Here is a 21801-nt window from a genome sequence, read left to right as displayed (position 1 = left end):
TCTTTCTCCTTCCACATTTGTGTTCCTTCCAGTTTCTTGCCATAATAAACAAGGTCTCCTTTCTCACATATCTGAGAATTTGTCTATGGCAGTGTTTTTCAAATACGTTTGACAATGATCCACAAAAATCAATATATTTTAAAATAAGTGTTCGTGTTCTCACATACACGCATGTACGTTTAGAAGAAATTTTACAAAACAGTAATAATTCTTAATACCTGTGATGCAGTATTTCTATTTCTATTCTGTTCCATTAAAAAGAAATTATTTCATGATTGACTAATACGCCAGGCCCCAAAGTTGCAAGGTTGTAGTAGTTAAAACACTGGAGCATATATCCAAAAGCATATCGCTCCCTTAAAGAACTGGTGCGTCATCCGATTTACTAGACATTGTCAAATAATTTCTCTGGAAAGTTTGTACTAATTAAACTCCCTTCAATGATATGAGAGCCCCTCTCTTTTCACATTCTTGCCAGTATTTTGTATAGTCAGGATTTTATGTGAAATGACACTTTGTGCTGCTTTTAATTTATATTTTTCTGCTTGATAATGAATTTGGATACTTTTCCTCATTTGTGGGCTCTTAGGTTTTTCTTATTTTCTTCGCCTGTTTGTATTCTGCCTCTGTTTTCTATTGCTCATCTTTTTTATTGATTTGGAGTTCGCGCTTTCTATATTTTGAATATTAACGCCTGTTCATGAATTGCAAATATCTCCTGCACATCTGCGGCCTAACTCTTGTTTTATGGCATCTTTTGATTCACAGAAAATTTTAAGCGAAGTGAAGTTAAATTTATATATTTTCTTGTATAATGCAAGTTTTCTGTGCATGTTAATGACTTTTATTGTTTATCTAATTTTGGTGGAACTCTTCATTATTTGCAGGGAATCAGTCTAACAGATTCAACAGTTAATAAATGCAAGTTGATTGAATGAGAAAATAAACAAATACATAAATAAAGTGACTTTCACAGGATAAAAGTAAAGACTGATAAACCTCATATTAAATAATATCTTAAGTAATATAATATTGAGTTGACCACTTAGAAAAACATCTGTATTTTTGAAGGTTACAGACCACTCCAATCAAAGCTAGAACTCAGAGTCTATCGCTCTTATTCAGAAACATTCTTAAATATAAATGGACAAAATGGCCCTACACTTAAAAATCCATAGAATTTTTGATTCCTCACTGAGGCTGTGTACATAAATAGCTTCCAACCACTAAATCTTAAATTTCATAGAAAAGCAAAATGTCTCATTGTCTTCAATTTCTCCAGGACATTTTATTTCATTTTTTTAAACAAACACCTGGGTTGTCTGTGCTGGCCTATCCAATAATCATGTAATCTATCATTTTTATACTGTGTCACATTAAAAATGGAGAGGAAAGTGGTTTTGCATTTTATCATAGCATGATGACTTCCATGAATTCAAATAACCCAAACTGGAAGACTCTACAAATAAATTAAGCTAATCTTCCTAAGGTCACTGTCTAGATGCACAGAGGCAGTGGGATCACTTCAGTACGTGAAATGTGTTTTTCTCACAATGGGAACAGAAAGATCTTAGTCTGAATGTGTGCAGGCTATGAGGTGACAAAAATAAGAGCCCACAAAAGCTGGATGCACCCTTCCTACAATCCCTTTGTGCATATTTTTAATTCAATCATTTATCAATTGTATAATCCTTGTGTGGACACAGGAAAGATGACTATCAGACATTCACATAGGTTCTTTCCATGGGTTCATTTACAAAGGAAAAGGTAACGCAGAATCTCTCACATCAAACTTTCCCATTTGAAAGGAAAAGGAAAACCCTTTCATGGTCAAAGCAAGGTAACAGGTTACATTCCCCCTGGTCACCTGCGGAGAATCTTTGTCAATGTTTTTTTTCCTTCACTCCAACCCCCCCCCCCCCCCGCAACCTCCCCTCAAAGTATAGAACCAAATAGCATTGTTAGAGGCCTGAAGGGAAAGTCAGTTCCTATTTTGTGGCTTCCCTCTCTACATTTTAAGTGGAAACAGATATGTCAGAAATAATTCTAGAATTCACATTATCCCAGCCAGTGAGTCAGCAGCTGCCTTCACAGGGCTCTGGGCGGAGGCAGAAGGTTCCGGGCAGGTTAACTCTCTGGAATGCTACAGCTGCAACGTTTCTAATGCCTACCCGCCTAAAAAGCAAAGATACAGAAAACCCAGCCAACACTTCCTCCTCTCTTCTCCCCATATCAGCTCCTGGAAGGCCACCTGCTGGGTGAGGAGTGGCACCTGCGAAGGTCGCTTCCTGCTCCTGTGGCATTTGCTCTGGGTTGGCCGATGTCCTACTTGGCCTATGCGAGGCACTCAGGAGTACAGGGATTTCTCCCCTGTGTTTGTACACCATGTAGGAAAGGTGAAGTTTTGGGGCTTTTTGGAAAGAACATCGGAGACTCTTAGGACACTATTCTACAGTCATGTTCCACATAAAGAGGTTTTGGTCAGCAATGAGCCACATATACAATGGGGGGTCTCATAAGGTTATGATGAAGCTGAAAACTCCTATCTCCCAGGGATGCTGCAGCTATCACAGCGTCACAGGACAACACATTATCCACACGCGTGTACACAAGCTGGTGTATGCACACAAGCCTACTTTCTGCCGGTTGTATAAAAGTACAGCACATACAATTATGTATAGTATTATGATACTATATCTTTTATTTTTATTTTAGAGTGTACTCTTGCTGCTTAATAAAAAAAAAAAAAAGTCTGCTCTAAAACAGCAGGTTGTGTTATGCTGGCAAGCGCCCCACACATCTTGTTTACCGCCTCTCTTGATGGCATCGTTTTCTCTTGTGCTTGATCTTCTCTCCTTAGGTTTTGGACAGTAGCATGCTGTGCGGGCTTGTAGCCTAGGAGCGACAGGCCGCCCCACACGGCCCAGGGATGTCGTAGGCCGTTCCATCTACATTTACGTAAGTGTGCTCTGCGGTGTTCACACAAGAACAGAATCCCCTGATGACGCAAGTCTCAGAATGTACCCCGTCGTTAAGCGGCACTAGACTGTACAAGGGTATCTGTGTTAGTTTCCTCAGGCTGCTATAACAAAATGCCATGAACTGGATGTCTTCAAAAGGAGATTTTTATTTCTCACGGTTGTAGAACCTGGGAAGCCTTGAGCAAGGTGCAGGCAGGTATGATTTTGAAGAGGGCCCGCTTCTTGGTTTGCACACAGCTGCCTCCTTACCGCCAAGTGCTTACCTGCCCTTTCTTTCCTCCATGTGCAAGAGTGGAGAGAGAGACGAATCTCTTCCTTTTCTTAGAAGGATGCTAATCACATCATCTGAGCGCCATCTTTAACCTTCCAAAAGGCCCCACCTCCAAATACCATCAAGTTGGGGGTTAGGGCTTCAACATACAAATTTTTGGAAAGACACAAGCATTCAGTCCATACCAATATTTAACTTTAATTATCAATTTATCATATTTTTCCTTCTAGTCAACAGCATTTTGGTTTCCAAATACCAAACTGAACTCTTCAGTGCGTCCACAGATCACATATTACTACCTGTTCAGGTTCAGACATATGTTACATGGACTTTGTAAATAAAAACCTGGTTAAAGTAGAGCTGGTCCCTTCTGTGGTGGCCTCTCAGCCAAACTATTAACTCATTCAAAGGCCCCATATTTACAAACTTGTATTCCCTTGAAAGAAAAATCTCTGGCGGTGACCTACTTTGAATATGGTCAGTGCCATTCTCCGGGGGGTTTCTGAAGAAGGGAGCAGTTCGCGTCAGGCGTTAGTCCACGCTGCTCCCTCCCCTAGAATCCTTTCTGCTGCCTCCCCCACGGGAAACACGCCATCCGCACCGAGGGCTGAGATCGCTCAGGTGTCACTTCCCCAGGCGATCCTCCTCTGTGCCCCAGTGGCCCTGTTCTCCCACCATCACAATTCCTTTCATCTGGACCTTGGCTTCATTGTCTAGCCTCCTAAGCTGTAAGCTTGGGACAGCAGGAACCAAGTGTCCCAGCCTCCTGAGCTGTAAGCTTGGGACAGCAGGAACCAAGTGTCCCAGCCCCCTGAGCTGTAAGCTTGGGACAGCAGGAACCAAGTGTCCCAGCCCCCTGAGCTGTAAGCTTGGGACAGCAGGAACCAAGTGTCCCAGCCTCCTGAGCTGCTTGGGACAGCAGGAACTAAGTGTCCCAGCCCCCTAAGCTGTAAGCTTGGGACAGCAGGAACCAGGTCTCCCAGCCCCCTGAGCTGTAAGCTTGGGACAGCAGGAACCAAGTGTCCCAGCCTCCTAGGCTGTAAGCTTGGGACAGCAGGAACCAGGTCTCCCAGCCCCCTGAGCTGTAAGCTTGGGACAGCAGGAACCAAGTGTCCCAGCCTCCTGAGCTGCTTGGGACAGCAGGATCCAAGTGTCCCAGCCTCCTAGGCTGTAAGCTTGGGACAGCAGGAACCAGGTGTCCCAGCCCCCTGAGCTGTAAGCTTGGGACAGCGGGAACCAGGTGTCCCAGCCCCCTGAGCTGTAAGCTTGGGACAGCAGGAACCAAGTGTCCCAGCCTCCTGAGCTGCTTGGGACAGCAGGATCCAAGTGTCCCAGCCTCCTAGGCTGTAAGCTTGGGACAGCGGGAACCAGGTGTCCCAGCCTCCTGAGCTGTAAGCTTGGGACAGCGGGAACCAGGTCTCCCACTGACCACTCTGTCCACGGCCTGAAGCGCGGCGCCTGGCTCAGTGTCGGGGCTGAGAGCGACATGCCTGGTGAGAGGGAGAGTCGCGGCCTAGGCGTCCCAAACCACAGAAGCGGTCAAGCAGCCTGGTCCTTTGAGGAGGAACCTCAGGCCAAACACGGAGGACACTTGGGGCTCCTATAGAGAATTTAACGTTGGAGAGGGGCTGTTTTGAAGATCAGCACGGGGGCAGCACAGAGTGAGAGGAAAGAAAGGAAGGAACGGTACTAAGAGGGCAAAGAGCCGCCCCCCAAGGCCTGGTGAGGGCGTCTGCGGTCCTCACAGTCTTGGTCTTTCTTTGCAGCTCCCCTGAGGCCTCATACATCATTTGTGGGAACTGCTGCGAAATGAAAATATAGGCCCTCTGACTCAAAAATTATGAAGAATTTTAAAATAGTGGGAACAGAGTGTCAAAACGAGCATTTAATGCGGGTCCCTTCCAAGCACAGGGGCGTATGTGACTGCACAGGTCTCGTGCCCATAAAGCCAGATCCACCCCCCGCCGTTCCCCAGTCCCAGGCACACACTGGTTCTGCTACATACAGGGGAGCTTGATCACCGCGTGAAAATAGTATCATCAAGGCACCCGCCTGGTCTTTCAAAAAATCACGGCCTTGTATATTTTATTTTTGTTGCATATGTTGACTTTTCCCCCAGCTTCCCGCAAGGATACCAAGAGCAATTCAGTCTTACTGCTGTGGCACATTGTAGCGCTCAATTATGACACTGCATTTGGACATTGCTCTCACAGCACCTTGCATTAACCTGCCCTAATACCTGCTGGGACATGGAAAATAATTGATTTTTCACATCTGAAAGACATTTTTATGCTATGTTAATGGCAATAAAATAGGAGAAATACAAAAGCAAAAATGGAACTAAATGCCAAGATAAATGTTATATTTTGGCACCATTCTTGAGAAATAGATGACAGATGTTAATGTAAGCATTGCATTTAGTGTGAGAACACTCATCTTTTCCTATTATTAAACATACTTTATGACATACGGAAGAGATATGATGATTCAGGGACCACATTTTGGAAAACGCCACAGCCAAATTTTGCGTCTTGCTTTCCCCTGTGGATGTATAAGTTTGGTCTGCAGTCGCCAAGTCAAGTACCAAAGTGATTTTTGGCATACAATTGAGTCTCACAAAAGCAAATGAATACTTTAAGGAAAGAGCAAGGGGTTTATGGCTAATATTTTAAAATAATTATAGGAGCCCACGGGAAAAGTAAACCTGAATAGTAAATTCTTATTGGTCATTTATGAACTGCATGTACAAAACCCATTTGAAAAATGGAATGCGGCCCCATTTGTTCTCGACTCCTTAATGTCTCCAGGACCCTGTAATGCACTGCGGGAGGACTGGTGAGTGCACCTTGAGCAGCGGCTGAAAGCTGGAAATCAAATCAGACTCTAGCACAAGGGAGGAAGGGACCTGAGAACTGCTGCTACCGGCAAACTCTGTTATGAGTGACCTATTGCCTTCTCCTTCCTTCAGAACTTTAATTGTATTTAGATTTATGGTTCCATGACTGTATATGCACATAAAGAGATGTAAGTCTTTAGAAATGTACCTGCCTACTAGCAGAGACACTCATTTGTTAATCCCAGACTCATCGATATATCAGCCGAGAATTTTAGTGATATTAGAAATTCTGATAGTCAATCTATGCTAAAGTCTTACAGTTTTTATTGTTTTTTAAAAATCTACTTTAATCTTGCTTCCTCTCAGGCAGATAGGCAAACGCACATACAGAGAACATGGTGCCATCCAAACACAGAGAAAGAAACTTCTCCAGAAAGGCCAGGAATCTGCTGTAAGCATGGTAAGCAAATGCTAAACAGCAAAGGCTGATTCAAGGAAAATTCTTAAGTTGACTCAAGAGAATGAAGTGAAAAGATATCAAAGGGGTTGAATCCTGTGGTCCTGTTACAGGTAAAGAAAGAGAAATACAGAGACCTTATCAACTAGCTCAGGGTCACACACAAACTCAGCAAAATACCTGGAACTTGACCTGGATTTCTCCCTCCCTGGCCTTTCCTGTTGTAGATTTATAATCAGAACCACAATGTCCTGACATTAATTCCGTAGACACCAGAATCAGTACCCTTACACGAAGAATAGGCGTCATGCTTGTAAGTAGCATCTTAAAAATCTTTTTGTGTTTTAATTTTGTTTTTTATTTCCGTTTAAAAACAAAGAAAACAGAATATTTGAAAATACACATTGAGAACAATTGTAAAGCCCAAGGTAAGTGGCCTTTACCTTATCTTTGTTTTTTTCCAAATAATATAAATTTAGGCAATTAAAAAAAAACTTCCAAAATAAAATAGTTATGGGGTCAAAATGGGGAAAAATTATAGAAGTTTCAAATTTACTTTTTATTATTTATATTTTTTTATTTTTTTAATCTTCACCCAAGGATATTTTTTCCATTGCTTTTCAGAGAGAGTGGAGGGGGTCGGGGAGAGAGAGACAGAGAGAGAGAGAGATGTGAGAGACACATCGATTGGTTGCCTCCGGCACGGGCCCTGACCGGGGCCAGGGATCAAGCCTGCAACAGAGGTCCGTGCCCTTGGCCGGAATTGAACCCAGGACCCTTCAGTCTGAAGGCCAACACTCTAACCACTGATCCAAACAGGCTAGGGCTCAAGTTTATTTTTTAGATGATTAACACTTAACTTCAGCCTAAACTTTTGGCACAGACTAACAAAAAGCCTTACATATTTAAGTACCAAAATCATTTAAGAAAAACCTTCCTCTCCCCTTAATGCATTATTTTTCTAACTTGATGGAGTCCATTACCCAGAGACTTATAAGTGATACATGCTCATAATAAGTGGTCCATAAACACCACTGACTAATTACATTGTATGAAAAATATCAGATCAAGAATAGTTTTCCTATATTAAAAATTATGCAGTGTAAACCAACAAATATGTCAAGGTGTTATTATTGTAACCCATACAGCTCTGCATTCAAGGTATTATCAATGTAACTTATAAAGCTCTGTGATTTCAGCTGCAGGTTAAAGTATAGGAGAAATGATTGATCTAGCATTGCTAAGTTTGCATAAAAAAATTAATGCAAATTTATTTTGACTTAAAAGATATCAATTAACTAAATGTCCAATAGATTGGTTTGGCCAGTAGAGAAACCCTAGTGACAAGCCTAAGTAAGTGCGTGGAGCAGTGACAAGCTGCCTGGGGTCAGACCCCTAGCCCTGGCCCTTGGGGACTATTGACACAGAACAAAGCACTGAGCCTCTCTCTGTGCCTTAATTTCTGCATCTGTAAAAGAAGATTTTTTTTTTTTTCCTTATAAGATAAAGCACTTAAAACAGTGTCTGGCACACACTAAGTAAGAGAAATGTTTGCTATTGCTCCCAACCCCCACCCAAAGGGGGTTCCATGGGCAAAGAGGTAGAGAAACACTCCATCCTATATTCCTCTCTTATAAGTTTATAACTCATATTAGAATAGTAAAGGTTCTGATAATTTCTGTAATAAAGAAAGACTATTTCAATTTATTTAATCCTGCATTTCCCAAAATTATCTATATGGCTTTTAAAAAAAGTAATACTAACCTCAAAAGCATAAACATTTATTTTTCTATCAAATAAAATCTAAAAAAGTTACTGTAACCCTATTTTAATTACTCAAGTCTTACCTATGAGTTGTGAAACTGTTTGGTCAAGATAGGCCAAAAAATATAATATAAAATAATAAAATAAAATAAAATAAAAAAGTAAAATAAAATAAAATAAATAAAATGGAGCCTGGCCGGGAATAGCTCAGTGGTTGAGCATCAGCCTAGGATCCAGGAGATCACAGTTGGATTCCTTGTCGGGGCACATGCCCGGGTTGCGGGCTCGATCTCCAGTCAAGAGCATATAGGAGGCAGCTGATCAATGACTTTCTCATCATTGATGTTTCTTTTTCTCCCTCTCCCTTCCTCGCTCTGAAATCAATAAAGATATATTAAAAAATAAATAAATTAATTAATTAATTAATTTAATTTAATGGAAAAACCAAACAAACAAGACGAAAACTCACTGTAATAATGAGAGTGGGAATAATTACTCACTGAGGGAAAGAAGTGAGAAAGAAGGAAAAGACAAAGTGAAATGTGGAAGATTTCTTAAAATGGCAATGAAAAGGACCCATACGCACCAATCATCAATGGTTTCCAGAAGTTATCATTAAAAACAAAAACAAAAAATGGTCACAGCCTCTCTGAATCCATTCTGCATAGATGCCTCTAGGATTCCTGAACTTTCAATTAAGATTTCTAGGTATAACAGAGATTCCTTTTTACAAATCATCATTTCTAAAATAAAATTATACATAAAAGCAATAATCTTTTGGGGGTTATTTTGGGAGATGGTTGGAATTTTATTTTATTTTTGCTTTAACAAATAATTATTTGCTTGTCATTTATGTGGCAGGGTGAGTTATGGGTTATTAGGTAAAAGAAGCTTCTAATTTATTCTTAGTGTTTCCCGTGTGTGTGTTAATTATATATTTAATTGTCTAAGTATTACTTCTGCCGACAAAACTTTATCCAACTAGTGGCGTTTACTGAGGGGCTAATGCCATTCTGATGTGTAGAACCGAATGCCATGAACACCCCAGCCTCACTCAGCAGTCACTCTGGGAGATGGCAGCCCAACTCAGTGCAATGCTCATTTAAAGCCTGTATTTCTTTTAATGTGGTAATTTTTTAAAACAAAAAATTATAAACTACTTTAGTCTTAATGACCTGTTTACTTATGGAATAAACAAATTTCTTCAAACTAATATTGTAAGATTATAATAGTTGTAATTTTTTCTCCAAATACAAATAGTACTCTAAATCTGCGCTGCTGTTTTGATAAAAAAACCAGACTATCAAACAACTTAAAGTTAGATTTCAGCAATATTTTAAAAGTTAAAGCTGGCCAATATCATCAAAATGGTAAACCTAAGATCTTAATGCAGTTTAATAGTGTACACTGTAAATCATTTTCTTTCCTAGAAAATCAAGGAAACCTAAGAGGCTTTCTAAGGCCCAGCTGTAGTTACAAAATATACAGCTCACTTAATTACTTATATTCGAAACTGGGTTTGCAATCCCTTGCCCGTCTGTACATAAATCTTCATGTTTAACCTATTTCAGTTGAGTTCTTAGTCACTTTTGAAAATTTAGTCCAAAAATAAATATAAATATAAATGAACATAAATAAATATCTACCATCAAAAATTTAAATCTATATCTTATATGTGTGCCCTCTACACCTTTGAAAAGGCCCTGGATGGATGAGCAGAACATGCCTGCTTGGTTTTCATGTTGGTGGAGAAAAAACTAAATGAACATTTTCACATTTCAGTTTATTAGGAAGAGAAAAGAAAGGGCAATAAAACATGTTTGCAGATGACTTCAGTGTAGATGTCAAACCACCGGGTGTCTACATAATGACCTCATTCCCAAGCCCCAGAAACATGATAGTCTCTTCCAGCCTGAGCATTTATCATTTGTTACAAAGAACTCAGTATTTAAAAGTATATAAATACAATGGCAAAGCACTGAATTGACACTTAGGATAAAACGCATTTGATTAAGACTTAATAAAGCCCTGTGCATAGTACCCGTGAATAATGCATAGCCAGATAAAGTTGGACACAAAGCAAATACAGTGTCAAAACTGATCTGCCCAGGCATTATTCAGCCATATTACTTTCTTTATTACTAGATTTTAAATGCATATTGTGTTTCAGCAGCTTTTTCATTATTTCGACACATAACGCAAGTGCTCTGGGAAGAGACCACCCAATTCCACGCGGAGCGAGGCCGCAGGAAACCCAGAGGAGCGGCCGTGCATCTCTTAGCGACCCGGGTTCCCATTACTGCAGCTGAAGCACGTTTCGGCTTAAAACACCAGTTTCCAAAAGCTTACTTTTAAACACACTCGTCATGTTTCTTTCCCCTTTCAGAAAGCCCTAACTCAGAAAACCAGTAAATGACAATGTTTCCTAAACTCACTTTTCAAGAGATTTCGTTAAAGGAAAGAAATTTATCTTTTCATTTATATCTCAACTCTCCCTGGTCTGAGCATATCTGTTATTTACTTTTATATATTTATTTTTTTTAAATAATAAAACTTGCTTTTATTTTTCCAAGTTTTGGTATACACATTCTCATTTGGTTGGGATTCCCACGAAGTAAGATTTGGTACAAAGGCTCGGGTGTGGCTGGATTTGTGGGGGAGGGGATCCCAGATGACACCAGTGTGGCAAGGGCAGCCTGCGACTGGGAAGGGAAGGCAAACGAGGCAGGCTTTGTGGGCGATGTTAGTCCTGCACTTACTGCAGCCAACTGCACTAGGAACCCCAGAGAGGCAGTTAAGCTAAGGCTCTGGGACCCAGTGTTACATCACTCAAAAAGGGACAGAGTTGGGGCATTTATACTCCATTAGTTAAAATACACTATAGCTGTGGGGATGGGACAGGGAGGGAGAGTCAGTTCTTTAAATGCTGTTTCTTTCTGCATTGCTTTGCTGGCTCTGAGAAGACTCCAGTCAGAGAAAGCTCTGAGGCCAAGAAATAGTCACAATGCCTTGTGGAAGTAGCCACTTGTCCCATAATTTTAAGGTCCAAAGGTGTATGGGTGGGATATAAAAAGCATTTCCTCTAATCTTGACCGGCTTTCTTAGGCTTTGCATTTCTGGCTTCCAAGGACACTTCTATGGTCTTTTTCCACCTTCCTTCTAGACTCTCAGAGACCAATCTATTTCTCTAAGTTCCCAAGAGCACCCTCTGGCTTTCCTGAATATTCTCCTTCATCACGAAACTTTGAACGGCAATTTTGGTCCCGCCCATGCATTTAATTCTACCTCTCTTCTTTCTCCAGTAGGACTTAATTCTTAAGATTGTAGTTTGAGTAAATGTGTATGTACCACATTTATGTGACTCGTAAATAGGCCAATTACAAGCAATTGGGTTTGGAGTGTACCTTTTGTTCTTGCAAGGAGTTCAAGAAGCAGAGAAAGAGATAGGGCTCTGGGCAAACAATATTTCACTGTGTTGCACCGGCTCCTTGAATATCCAGTAAGATGCTCATTGTCTCTGGGAAAGATAAACCATATCAAACAAGAGCGCCATGGATGCAAAGGTTGGTTTGTATCCATCCAGTGTGTAGCAGAAATTTTCATCCTTAACACCAAATCTATCACCACCACTACTGAACAATTCATTCCGGCTTTCATACATATCTGTGCACATAGGCACGTGTGCCTATCTAAAGCGATGCTGTGTGCATATATCATGTCTACTGCTTCAGGTCAACATATATCTTACAGAATTTGTACATAAATGCCATCTCCTAGTTCAATATACTGACTCTTAGGGTTTACTCTCTCTCTAAAGTCTAAGCACACACTGTCTAAACCACTCCCTTGATAGTTGGTTGTGAATGCCTCTAACATACATGGTGCACTGCTATTTCATGTGGCTACATAATTTTTCAGTAATCTATGGTTCATGTTTGCAAGAAAACACCTAAATCCCTGAAGGTAAGAGCTTCCCTCAACCCAGACACTTCCTGCCTCTTAGCCATAAGGCTTCCCTCGCTGAGCCCTTGAAGCTTTCTAGGTCTAGCAATGTCCTTGAAAAAAATGAGAAATTGTTACTTGCAAACTTTGAAGTGAAAGAAGTTGGTGAGCAGCTGAGAAGGGAGATCCTCCCACATGGCAGGTCTCAGGGGCAGAGGGGGCTAGGTCCCAGATGATGCAGAGGGAGGGAGGGAAGAGGAGACCTCTTTGCTTTGGGCCACAGACATAAAATATATTACTCTTCATGCGAGAGGCTATAGCTTATTCAAGACTTAGAATCAGAAAAAAAGACTTGACATGCTGAGTTTATGGTGTTAGCTACAGAGAAGCCCTATCTCAGTCTTTAGCAGGTTTTACTTCCAGAACTCGGTACAATCAGGGCTGTTAGATTTTCTTAATTGCACTTGGCAAGACAATCATCAGTTGCTCACTTTCCAGTTTAAAACCTTTCCTCTGCCTAAGTGGGGATAAAGACACCCTTTCACCCATCCCTCTAGCTAAAAAACCTCTAAACGATCTTTAATTAGAGTTAAGGTTTCAAGGAGCACTAAGAGATAATGCAGCTAAATTTCACAAGAATCGGTGGATTACATCCTGTATTTCCTGGCTGGAACTACTCTAAGTCAACATTTTCTTAGAATAGCAGATCCCTGCAAGGCATTGGATCTTAAACTAATACCTGATTACCCTCCTCGACCAAATCACAGCTATTCCGATTGTTAATGTTTGTGCCAATAACTGTTGTCTACTGATGGGAGGGGAAAACAAACTGCCCTGTTGTATGGGTGTAAAAATTAAACCTTTGTATTTATTTTTAACTCGCCATGAGTAATACATGGATTAGTATTCCTTGTAAAATATATGCACGTTAATAAAGAACTATGTGCAAGCTCTCCCTTCCCTTATTCCCTAATACTTCTTTTCTCCTAATAGGTCTAAGTTAGCAGTTTGGCATGAGTCCTTCCAGGTCTGCTCTGTGCATGTGGAAACAGGATTGTTCATGATTTGACTTGTCTTAGAATAGCAGATCCCTGAACATTGAAGCATGCAACAGATTAGTGAATCTCAGAGAGAAGGGGGAAAGAGATTAACCAAAGCACTTGAATGCATATATGCATAACCCATGGACAGAAGTAGTGCAGTGGAGGCCTGGGGAGAGGGTGGGGTGGGGAGAGGGGGTCAATGGGGGAAAAACAGGACATCTATAATACTTCCAACAATAAAAATAAATTTTTAAAAATAAAATAAATTAAATCTAACACATCAAAACATAATAATTTTAAGTTACAAATTTATTACATGCTTCTTGTGACTTGTAAAACAATTCAAAGAGATTTAATGAAGAGCTAATCATCTTCCCCATCAACTGTCCGCCAGGGCCAGGCCCCCCCACATAGGTGATAGTCACTCTCACATTTCTCTCCTTGTTTATAGGTTCATAGATGCAGATATACACATGCAAAGGGTTTAGTTTTTTTCCAATCTGAACTAAATCCTCATACTTTTCAATAACAGACTGTCTCTAAATGGCTATTCTTTGGTTCAGCAGATGCTAATCTAATTCACTGTTTTAAACAGCTTTATAATGGTCCATAGAATGGATGTGTCATAATTGATTTAGTCGTTTTATTATTGAAGAATATACTGATTATTTCCTGGTATTGCCATTATAGATGATACTAAAAAGGCCACCTTTGTACACTGCTTCTTACGTATTGCAACCTGATTTTTATGGGATAAATTCTCCAAAATGTGAGTGCTGTGTTAATGGAAACATGCACTGTTTAATTTTACTAATAAAATTTAATTACTTCGCAAACTTTTAAAACAATTCCAATTTTCTCAAAAAATGAATGGCAATGTCCATTTCTCTACATTCTACCCATCATGGGAAGAAATTAACATTTTATTTATTTCCCAACCTATAAATGTAAAATAAATTTCATCTTTATTTGCATTTGCCAGTTTACTGTAGAAGTGGAGCATATGTTTTATATGTCTATTGGTCATTTTGAATTTACTGTTCTGCATATTATCTAGGTAAGTCCTTTTCTCATTTTTCGGTTCATTTTTGGAAGTATAAATCTGAAAGAACTGTCTCTGCACATGTAAAAATAATTTTCCTATCCTATCACTTGTCTCTTAATTTTGTTTATGTTATCTTTTCTATACACATTTTAAATTTTAAGTAGTCAAATATGTTTATTCTTTTCTTTATAGGTTGTCTTACTTAAGGAGTCCACAGTGTTGATGACTATTGCCTTATTTATTGCGATCAATAAATATCCTTTTAGCTTTTTTAAAAAAAAAAAAGAAGTCCTCCCTTGCCCCAAAGTCATTTAAATATTCAAATTTTTTATTTGATTTTACATTTTTATGCTTTACGTTTAGATATTTAACCCACTTACAATTAGGTATTCAATCCATCTGTGATATGAAACAGGACATAGCTTTGCTGTCTTTCAAATGAGTTGCTGATTCTGTCAATTCTATTTATTAAATAAAGCATCCTTGTTCAAGTTAGTTGAAATGCCTTTATTTACATGCTGTATTCCCATGTAAACTTGGATTTATTTCTGAATTCTCTGCGTGGCTGCACTAATTCGTGCCTTGCTGCGCTGATACCATGGTCGGCAGAGCAGCTTTGAAGAGAGTTTTAATGTTTGGAGTGGCAATTTGCTCTTTCTCATCAGCTATTCTTTTCTGTCAATATTTTCTTCCTTATTTGAGACATCAATAAACCTGCCAATATTAATTTAATTCTATTAATTGACTGGAGGCCCAATAGATATATATTCTTAATGTAGAAATGACTGCCTGCATTTCACTGATGATAGATAGAAAATAGATGATAAATAGAAAGACAGATGACTGATAGATTTTCCCCTACAATTATACTACCAAAGATTAAAATTCTTTAGCTGTCTTCTGCATTATTGATACCCACGGATAAGTATGGAATCCAGGAGACAGACATCGCTAGGAAAGAAGAAAGGGAAGTCCCATTATGGCTACATTTAAAGGGCTTCATATAGGCTATATATAATCAAAAATATCTCTATTAATCCTCTCGATTGCCTGCAGAGTAGGTGAGATTATTAAACCAATAATAATGAAATTGAGGAAAATGAAGCTTATAATTTTGCCCCAAAGTATCAACTAGCACGTGGCAATGAAAAAACAACTCCACGATTTCAAATCGTCCATGTTCTCTATAAGATATTACACCTGTCGTCATAAATTCAAGACCCGTGGGAGCACCCACATTCGAGTGAACAGGCTAAATGCAGGCAGAAGTGAGAATCAAAATCACGGTCACTGAATTAGTTTGGGGTGACACTGGTTAATAAAATTATACAGGTTTCAGGAGTACAGTTCTATAGCACATCATCTGTATATTGTACTGTGTGTTCACCACCCCAAGTCAAGTCTCCTCCAAAAGTATGAATCTTCTTTATTCCACAAAACTGTGTGTGAGTGCATGCACGTGTGTGTGTGGAGGGGAGAGAGAGAGAGAGGGAGAGAGAGAGAGAGAGAAAGAGAGAGGAGAGGAGAGGCCACTGTTTTTATGACACTAGACATCATGGAAGATTACAACGAAAATGAAATAGCTTCTACACCAAACTTTTTATTGACCAAATGCCCAAAAGCCTCGCCCTTAAGCTCTTCTGCTACCGTTCCCTCATGGGGCACTCAGGGAACAGGACCACTGGCTGTGGCCTCTGTCAGACACCCACAGAGCAGCGTGTTGGGAGAGCTGGAAGTCATTTTGAGAAAGGAGACAGTTTTTCATTGATGGCATTCTGTTTTTAAATGATAACATATTTCACAGCCTACTGGGCTCTATGTGAGCTAGGCTACACCTCAGAAAATGCAAATAATGAGATCTCGGGGTGAGCGAAGCTTCAGATTACGCCACAGTTGAATGGGACATCAGACATGACGTGATTTTGCACCTACGGTTAACGGTTTTATAACTATAAAACCCTGTTTGTCACCCTTTGGCAGTCAGCTTTTATTAGTCACATGGAAAATATCATTTGAATTGTAGACAATTTGCTCTATCATGGAGAATTCTCAATGCGAGGATGTGACTATAAAAGAAATGTCGGAATTGTTATTCAAAGGGGAAAATGCTAGCACAGGGCAGCTCAAAATTTAAAATTTTTGCTGCTTTGTAAAGAGTGAATCACAGATTGTAGAAGTCCAATTCTCAAATTAATTTCTCAAATAGAATTAACCAACAAGGAAATGACAGCTTCCACGTTAGAGAGATGTTGCTATGATTTCCAAAACAGCTCCATCTTCAGCTTCTCTCTTAAAAATGCCTACAATTTGACTTTGCTATGAAGAAATATTTCACTGGCTCAAGAGTTTCTCCATGACTCCAGGGAGGGGAAACTAAGAAGTTATTTAAATTAGAAAGATTAACAAGTTCTATTCTTAGTTCTATCTTTCCTGCTAGTCCATAGTGTTTTCTCTCACTACTACAGAGCCTCCAAAACTGCCATCAGTGAGCCTCCTGAAACATACACCTGACCATACGAAAGGTTTTTTTAATGACTTTCAATGGCATCCCTTAGTTGCGTGGCGACACAGACACAATGGTCATAAATCAGTTCTCCCCTCTTCTCCACAAATTCTGATATCGCGAAGGAACACGGTTTGCCTGATGAACTAGGAGGGCCTTGCAGCACATAACCTCCCACTGGCTGGGTGGCCCTTAATTGTCACGATGAGAAAAAGGAGCTGGAATGAGGCATGACACCCACAGTACCTTATCCTGTTGCTGCCCAGAAGGCTGGGTGTGCGAGGGGTGCCGGCAGCCTGGCTTCTGCCCAGAACATCTATGAGATGGCTCAGGAGCATCTGTGGAGATCCTCAGAGGGCACTTCCCCAGACAGGACCTCCCTTTCCATACCTTCTGGAATATGCCCCACTGTAGCATAACTGGCTTCAAAAAACAATTTTATGTTTGGGGTTCGCGGATTAAATAAACCACAGATCCTATCTAAGACACAGATGGTTTGAGGTATCAGGAATTATATTCTAGTAAACTGAGTGTGGCTTCTCAACAGAAAGCTCTAATTCCCAAGAGGGCTAAACCACGGGATGTTGGGATATGCCATCCTTAAAAGAGCAAGAGGATCCACGTAGAAGTCAACTGCTGGTTTTTCCTACCAAAGTTTCCACTCACCCTTCCTGTTACAGCATCTCAGTTTTCCTTGGAAAACTCTCTCTTCCATGTTCAGGCCAAATAATTCAGAAGGAGTTAAGCTTTCCCCATTTCCCAGCTTCAGGGATGGGCATGTGACCCAGGGCTGTCCAGCTGATTGTGGTCTAACCCTTTGATCAGAGAATTGGTTCAAAAACAGTCCTGTGATTTAGGGTCAGAAGATTGTTTTGAGACTTTTATTGAAACTAGTTGGAAGAAGAAATTTAGGCCTCGGCTGCAGTGAGAGAGTGTTACTTTAAGGCAAAGGTCAGCAAATGTTTTCCTGTAAGTGACCAGATAGTAAATATTTTCAGCTTTGCGGGCCATAAACATCTGTCACAACTACTCAACTAGGCCACCATAATGAGAAAATAGCTATAGGCAAAATGTAAACAAGTAAGTGTGGTTGTGTTCCAATAAAACTTTATGGACACTGAAACTTGAATTTCATATAATTTTCATGTGCCACAAAATTTTATTTTTAAAAAACATGTTTTTAACCAGGTACACAATAAATAGTTGAAAAGTTAGATGCGTGAGTATGAACATGGGGAAGAGGGAGGGGTTGGATTCCTAAGAACATAAATCATACGGAAAGCTATGGGCCTGGTTACTATCACTTAGGGAGTAACCAGAAGCAGAGAAATAAAACAAAGGTCCTAGGACGGAGCTCTAGTATTTAATAGAAACAAGCCAAGGCGAAGTGGCTAATGGAGTAAAACAGGGTAATAGTAAAGGATTACCAGGGGAACACCCAACGCCAAGGGAACGAGGTGTTTCCAAAGGGAGGGTGGCCGTTTGCCCAATGCCGCTGCTGTGCGCACTCAGATAAGGTCAGGGAGCCGCCCGTTAGCCCTGGAAAGATGGGGCTCGTCGGTCCCCTAACAAGCGTGTCCTGCAGTGGCCGCTGAGCTCAGGAGAGAATGACCTGGAGGCCTGGAGAGCTAAGAGAGACGCGTCTGGAGGGGAATTTTGCTCTGGAGGCTTGGGGGAGCGGCGGAAGGTGAGGCACGGGAGGAAAGGAGCTTTTCTCCTCTTTGCTCTGTTTGGCTTTGTTTTTAAGATGAGGGATTTTGGAGTCAGGAGAAAAGACAAATCGGACGAGGCAGGAGCAAACCCAGGGATGAGAGAGGACGGGGCCCAGAGGGGACGCGCAGGTGAGGACGCAGGCAGGCCGCTAGGTTTAGCAGTCAGAGGGTCACGCTCCCTCGTGATGGGTCTGTTTTCCTATTTTCTCAGGGAAAAGTTGAGAACCAGCAAAGGGGGCTGAGTTTAATGTTGAAGAAGGGCCGCGTGGCTGTCCTGGTGACAGGCAGCGACTTCACTGGAGAAGTGTGGAGAGACGCGAGCAGGCCGAGGGCCCGCTGGAACAGAGGCTGCGCGCTCCCCCGTCCCGCTGCCTGGGGACGGGGGGGGGGGGGGGGGGGGTGGGCAGGGCCGGCCTGAGGGCGCCGGGTTGTCCTCTAGGCGATGCTGACGGGGAAGGCAAGGGACCTGCCAGTGTGCGCTCGGGAAGGCCATCGGGAGGGCTCTGAGCTCCGTGCTTGGGGGGCGGGAGCGTGGAGAGGGGGCCAGTGGTGAGAGGTGTGAGACACCAGGGGGGTTAGCGGCGTATTGGGTGCTCGAAGTCATCCAGAGGGCCCGAGTCATGCGGGGAGCGACCGAGGACAGGAAAGCAGAAGGGAGCTGGGGGTTAAGGCACTCGGGCGCTCCGGCGAAGGACGGGCCAGCCGAGAACCTTCAACTCCTGTGGAAGCCACCAGGAGGTGACAGAGTGGTCGTGGGGAAGAGAAAACATGTAGAAAAAGCCCAAACACACTCATGCTTAAAGCTCCTGAAGCTGAGAGGGAGTAGCCAGGAAGAAAACAGGTTGACTTGAGATGCTGTATAGTCTGAGGACTTACAGACATGCTTCGAAAGAGCTTGCTTTTTGTTTCAGAAGACGAGGCCCCGTGGTCTGAAAGTGGTTTTTAGGAAAAAGTTGTCACCTCCTTTCCCCAGGTCCTGTGGCACAGGGTATACTGGGGGGGGGGGGGCTCTGCTGAGAGGCTACGAAGAGAGCAGACTCTTAGGGGACAGCCAGGCCTCACTCGGGGCGAGGGAGGGAAGGGGGTTCAGAGCAGTTGCTGGCTGTGGCCCCAGAGGCCACGGTTGCTCCCAACAGGGCCTGATAATGTTTAAGAAAGTTCAGGGAAAACAGGTATTGCCTGGAAGGAACTGACATTTTTATAAAGTAGATGTTTCACATCTCTCAAGTATCACTGGACCAATTTAAAAATTGTGTAGGAAAAAACAATGAAATAGAAGATATCATGCTAGCACGTCAGTCATCTCCAGCAGTCAACCTTTCTATGCTCGAGTTTCTGTATATGCCTGATATTAAAGTCACAGTAACTCCCTTTCATCCCCCTACTCTGTGGAAAAAGGGTCCCGTGCAAAGCCAGGAACAGGTCTGCAGACGTCGCAAGGAGCGGAAACTCAAAACACAAGCCAGACTTCAAGACAGCTTCTATTATTTCCCAGGACTCTTCAGTTGCTTTACCTTTTTTCCAGCTGGCAGACTCCAAGTCTCCTGCCTCTTTTCTGCTCCAACCCTGGGGCTGATCCTTTTCTTACAGTTCCCCAGGACCTGATAAAGGCCCCAAGTTCACTTTTTATGGAGAATGCTGGAATGTTCCATAATTAGTTTTCTCATACAAAACCAAAGCATATAAACGCTCAGTGAAAGCTGGAGAGGAAAGGTGGCCAGTTTTCCAGGTGCCCTTCCCCATCATTGAGGCCCCTCAGTTTTCTGAGGCCTCCCCTGCCCCACCCCTCTCTCAAAGCCTCAGGAAAGTCTTTAGAGCCCATATCAACACTCCAGATGCTTTAATAAGAGCCACTTCTGCAGTGGGACCCTGCTAGGGCCCCCCTAGTGTGTCTATCTGAAGTTCAGTGATAAAAGGAATAATTAAGAGAAGGATTAGTCAGCTGCACCCGTGAGAAATGGCATCTATATATCTGAAACTTAATGTAGGCAAGACCATAAAAATGCAATGTGAGCATCCAATCTCTCTCACCAGGATGGCGCAGGGATTAATCGAACCAAGCCGGGAAAGTGTTTCAACCACTCTAGAAGGAGAAATCAGCCATTCTTGAACTAAAACATCTTTTTCTTCGAGTCATCTACTTAATAATATAAATGGCCTATCCCAACCCTCAGAAACATGATTTACCACGCGGCTAATACTAATCCCTTACATCTCTACAGCGCTCTGCACTTCGGGAAGCTTCCACATATGTTCTCTCCCAGGGCACTAGATCCTGGGACAAAAAATAAGGCTCTAGAAACGGAGCAACTTTCTCCCCGCTTCCTCCCTCTTGGACATACTGGTTTGTTCCCTCTAACGGTGCGGAGTTGAATCAGAAGTTCTTTGACCTGTGGACATTAAGCTTATACAATTAACATATAAAGAAAATTTGTAACTTTCATTTACTTAACAAGAAAATAATATGCCAAGTGGGAAAGGAAAGTGAATTAAAAATGAAAAGGGGGTTAAAGAATGTGATTTGTCCTTTGTTAGCCTTTCCAAGTAAACGGAGTTTGAAGCAGTTCAAGGTCTGTTTTGCGTAAATGTCGCCCTACCCTGAATAACTCAGCAGTGCACTTGCACACTCGGTGTCCCCCTGCTCGGGGAGGCTGCCACGGGGCCGAAATCTTTCGTCTCTCTCCTAAAACACTGTAAACATCGTTAAAACACCCAAACCTATAAAGCACTTTCATGAAGTAATTTGCCAATTGTATGGACTTCGTAAGGCCCCAGCAAACTTGATCCTGAGCTACCAGGTGCTGCATTTTCATTCACTCATTCGTTGCCCATCCTATGTGGAGTCCAGGTATGAAAGTTCATGGGCTTAAATCCCAAAGCCTGCACAGAGATCACACCAAGGAGCAGGTACAGGGAGCAATAAACAAAAACATAACAGGTAAATGATTCACGTTATGTTTTTAGTGTAAAAACTCTACTGACGAAGGGAAGAATGCAGGGAGGCGGTAATGAAAGAACATCGGTGGTGTAAAGCCCATCTGACGCTCTGTCACTTAGAGAGATCCTTGGAACTGAAAGGTGAGATCGCATGTCACTATCTACAGCCAAAAGGTAGTTTTTAAATAGCAGTTAGATTAATGACAGTAATACCTGGAACCAGTGGAATAACTCCACGAGCGAAGGTATAAACAGGGACACGCTTAATAAAACAACATGTACTGAGCATTAAAAATAGTCATATTATCTG

The 21801-nt window shown here is 41.7% G+C and overlaps 1 protein-coding gene across 1 annotated transcript in view; it reads right to left on the bottom strand.

Moving 5' to 3' along the window:
• Window positions 1–21801, bottom strand: part of MACROD2 (mono-ADP ribosylhydrolase 2) — a 1375516-nt gene that overhangs the window by 644177 nt on the left and 709538 nt on the right. The gene's annotated exons all lie outside the window — the stretch shown is intronic.

Source organism: Miniopterus schreibersii (assembly GCF_964146895.1).
Source record: "Miniopterus schreibersii genome assembly, chromosome: 10".
NCBI classification, from domain to species: Eukaryota; Metazoa; Chordata; class Mammalia; order Chiroptera; family Miniopteridae; genus Miniopterus; species Miniopterus schreibersii.
The sequence above is the reverse complement of the archived record's forward strand: the minus strand, read 5'-3'. Positions and strand labels throughout refer to the sequence as shown.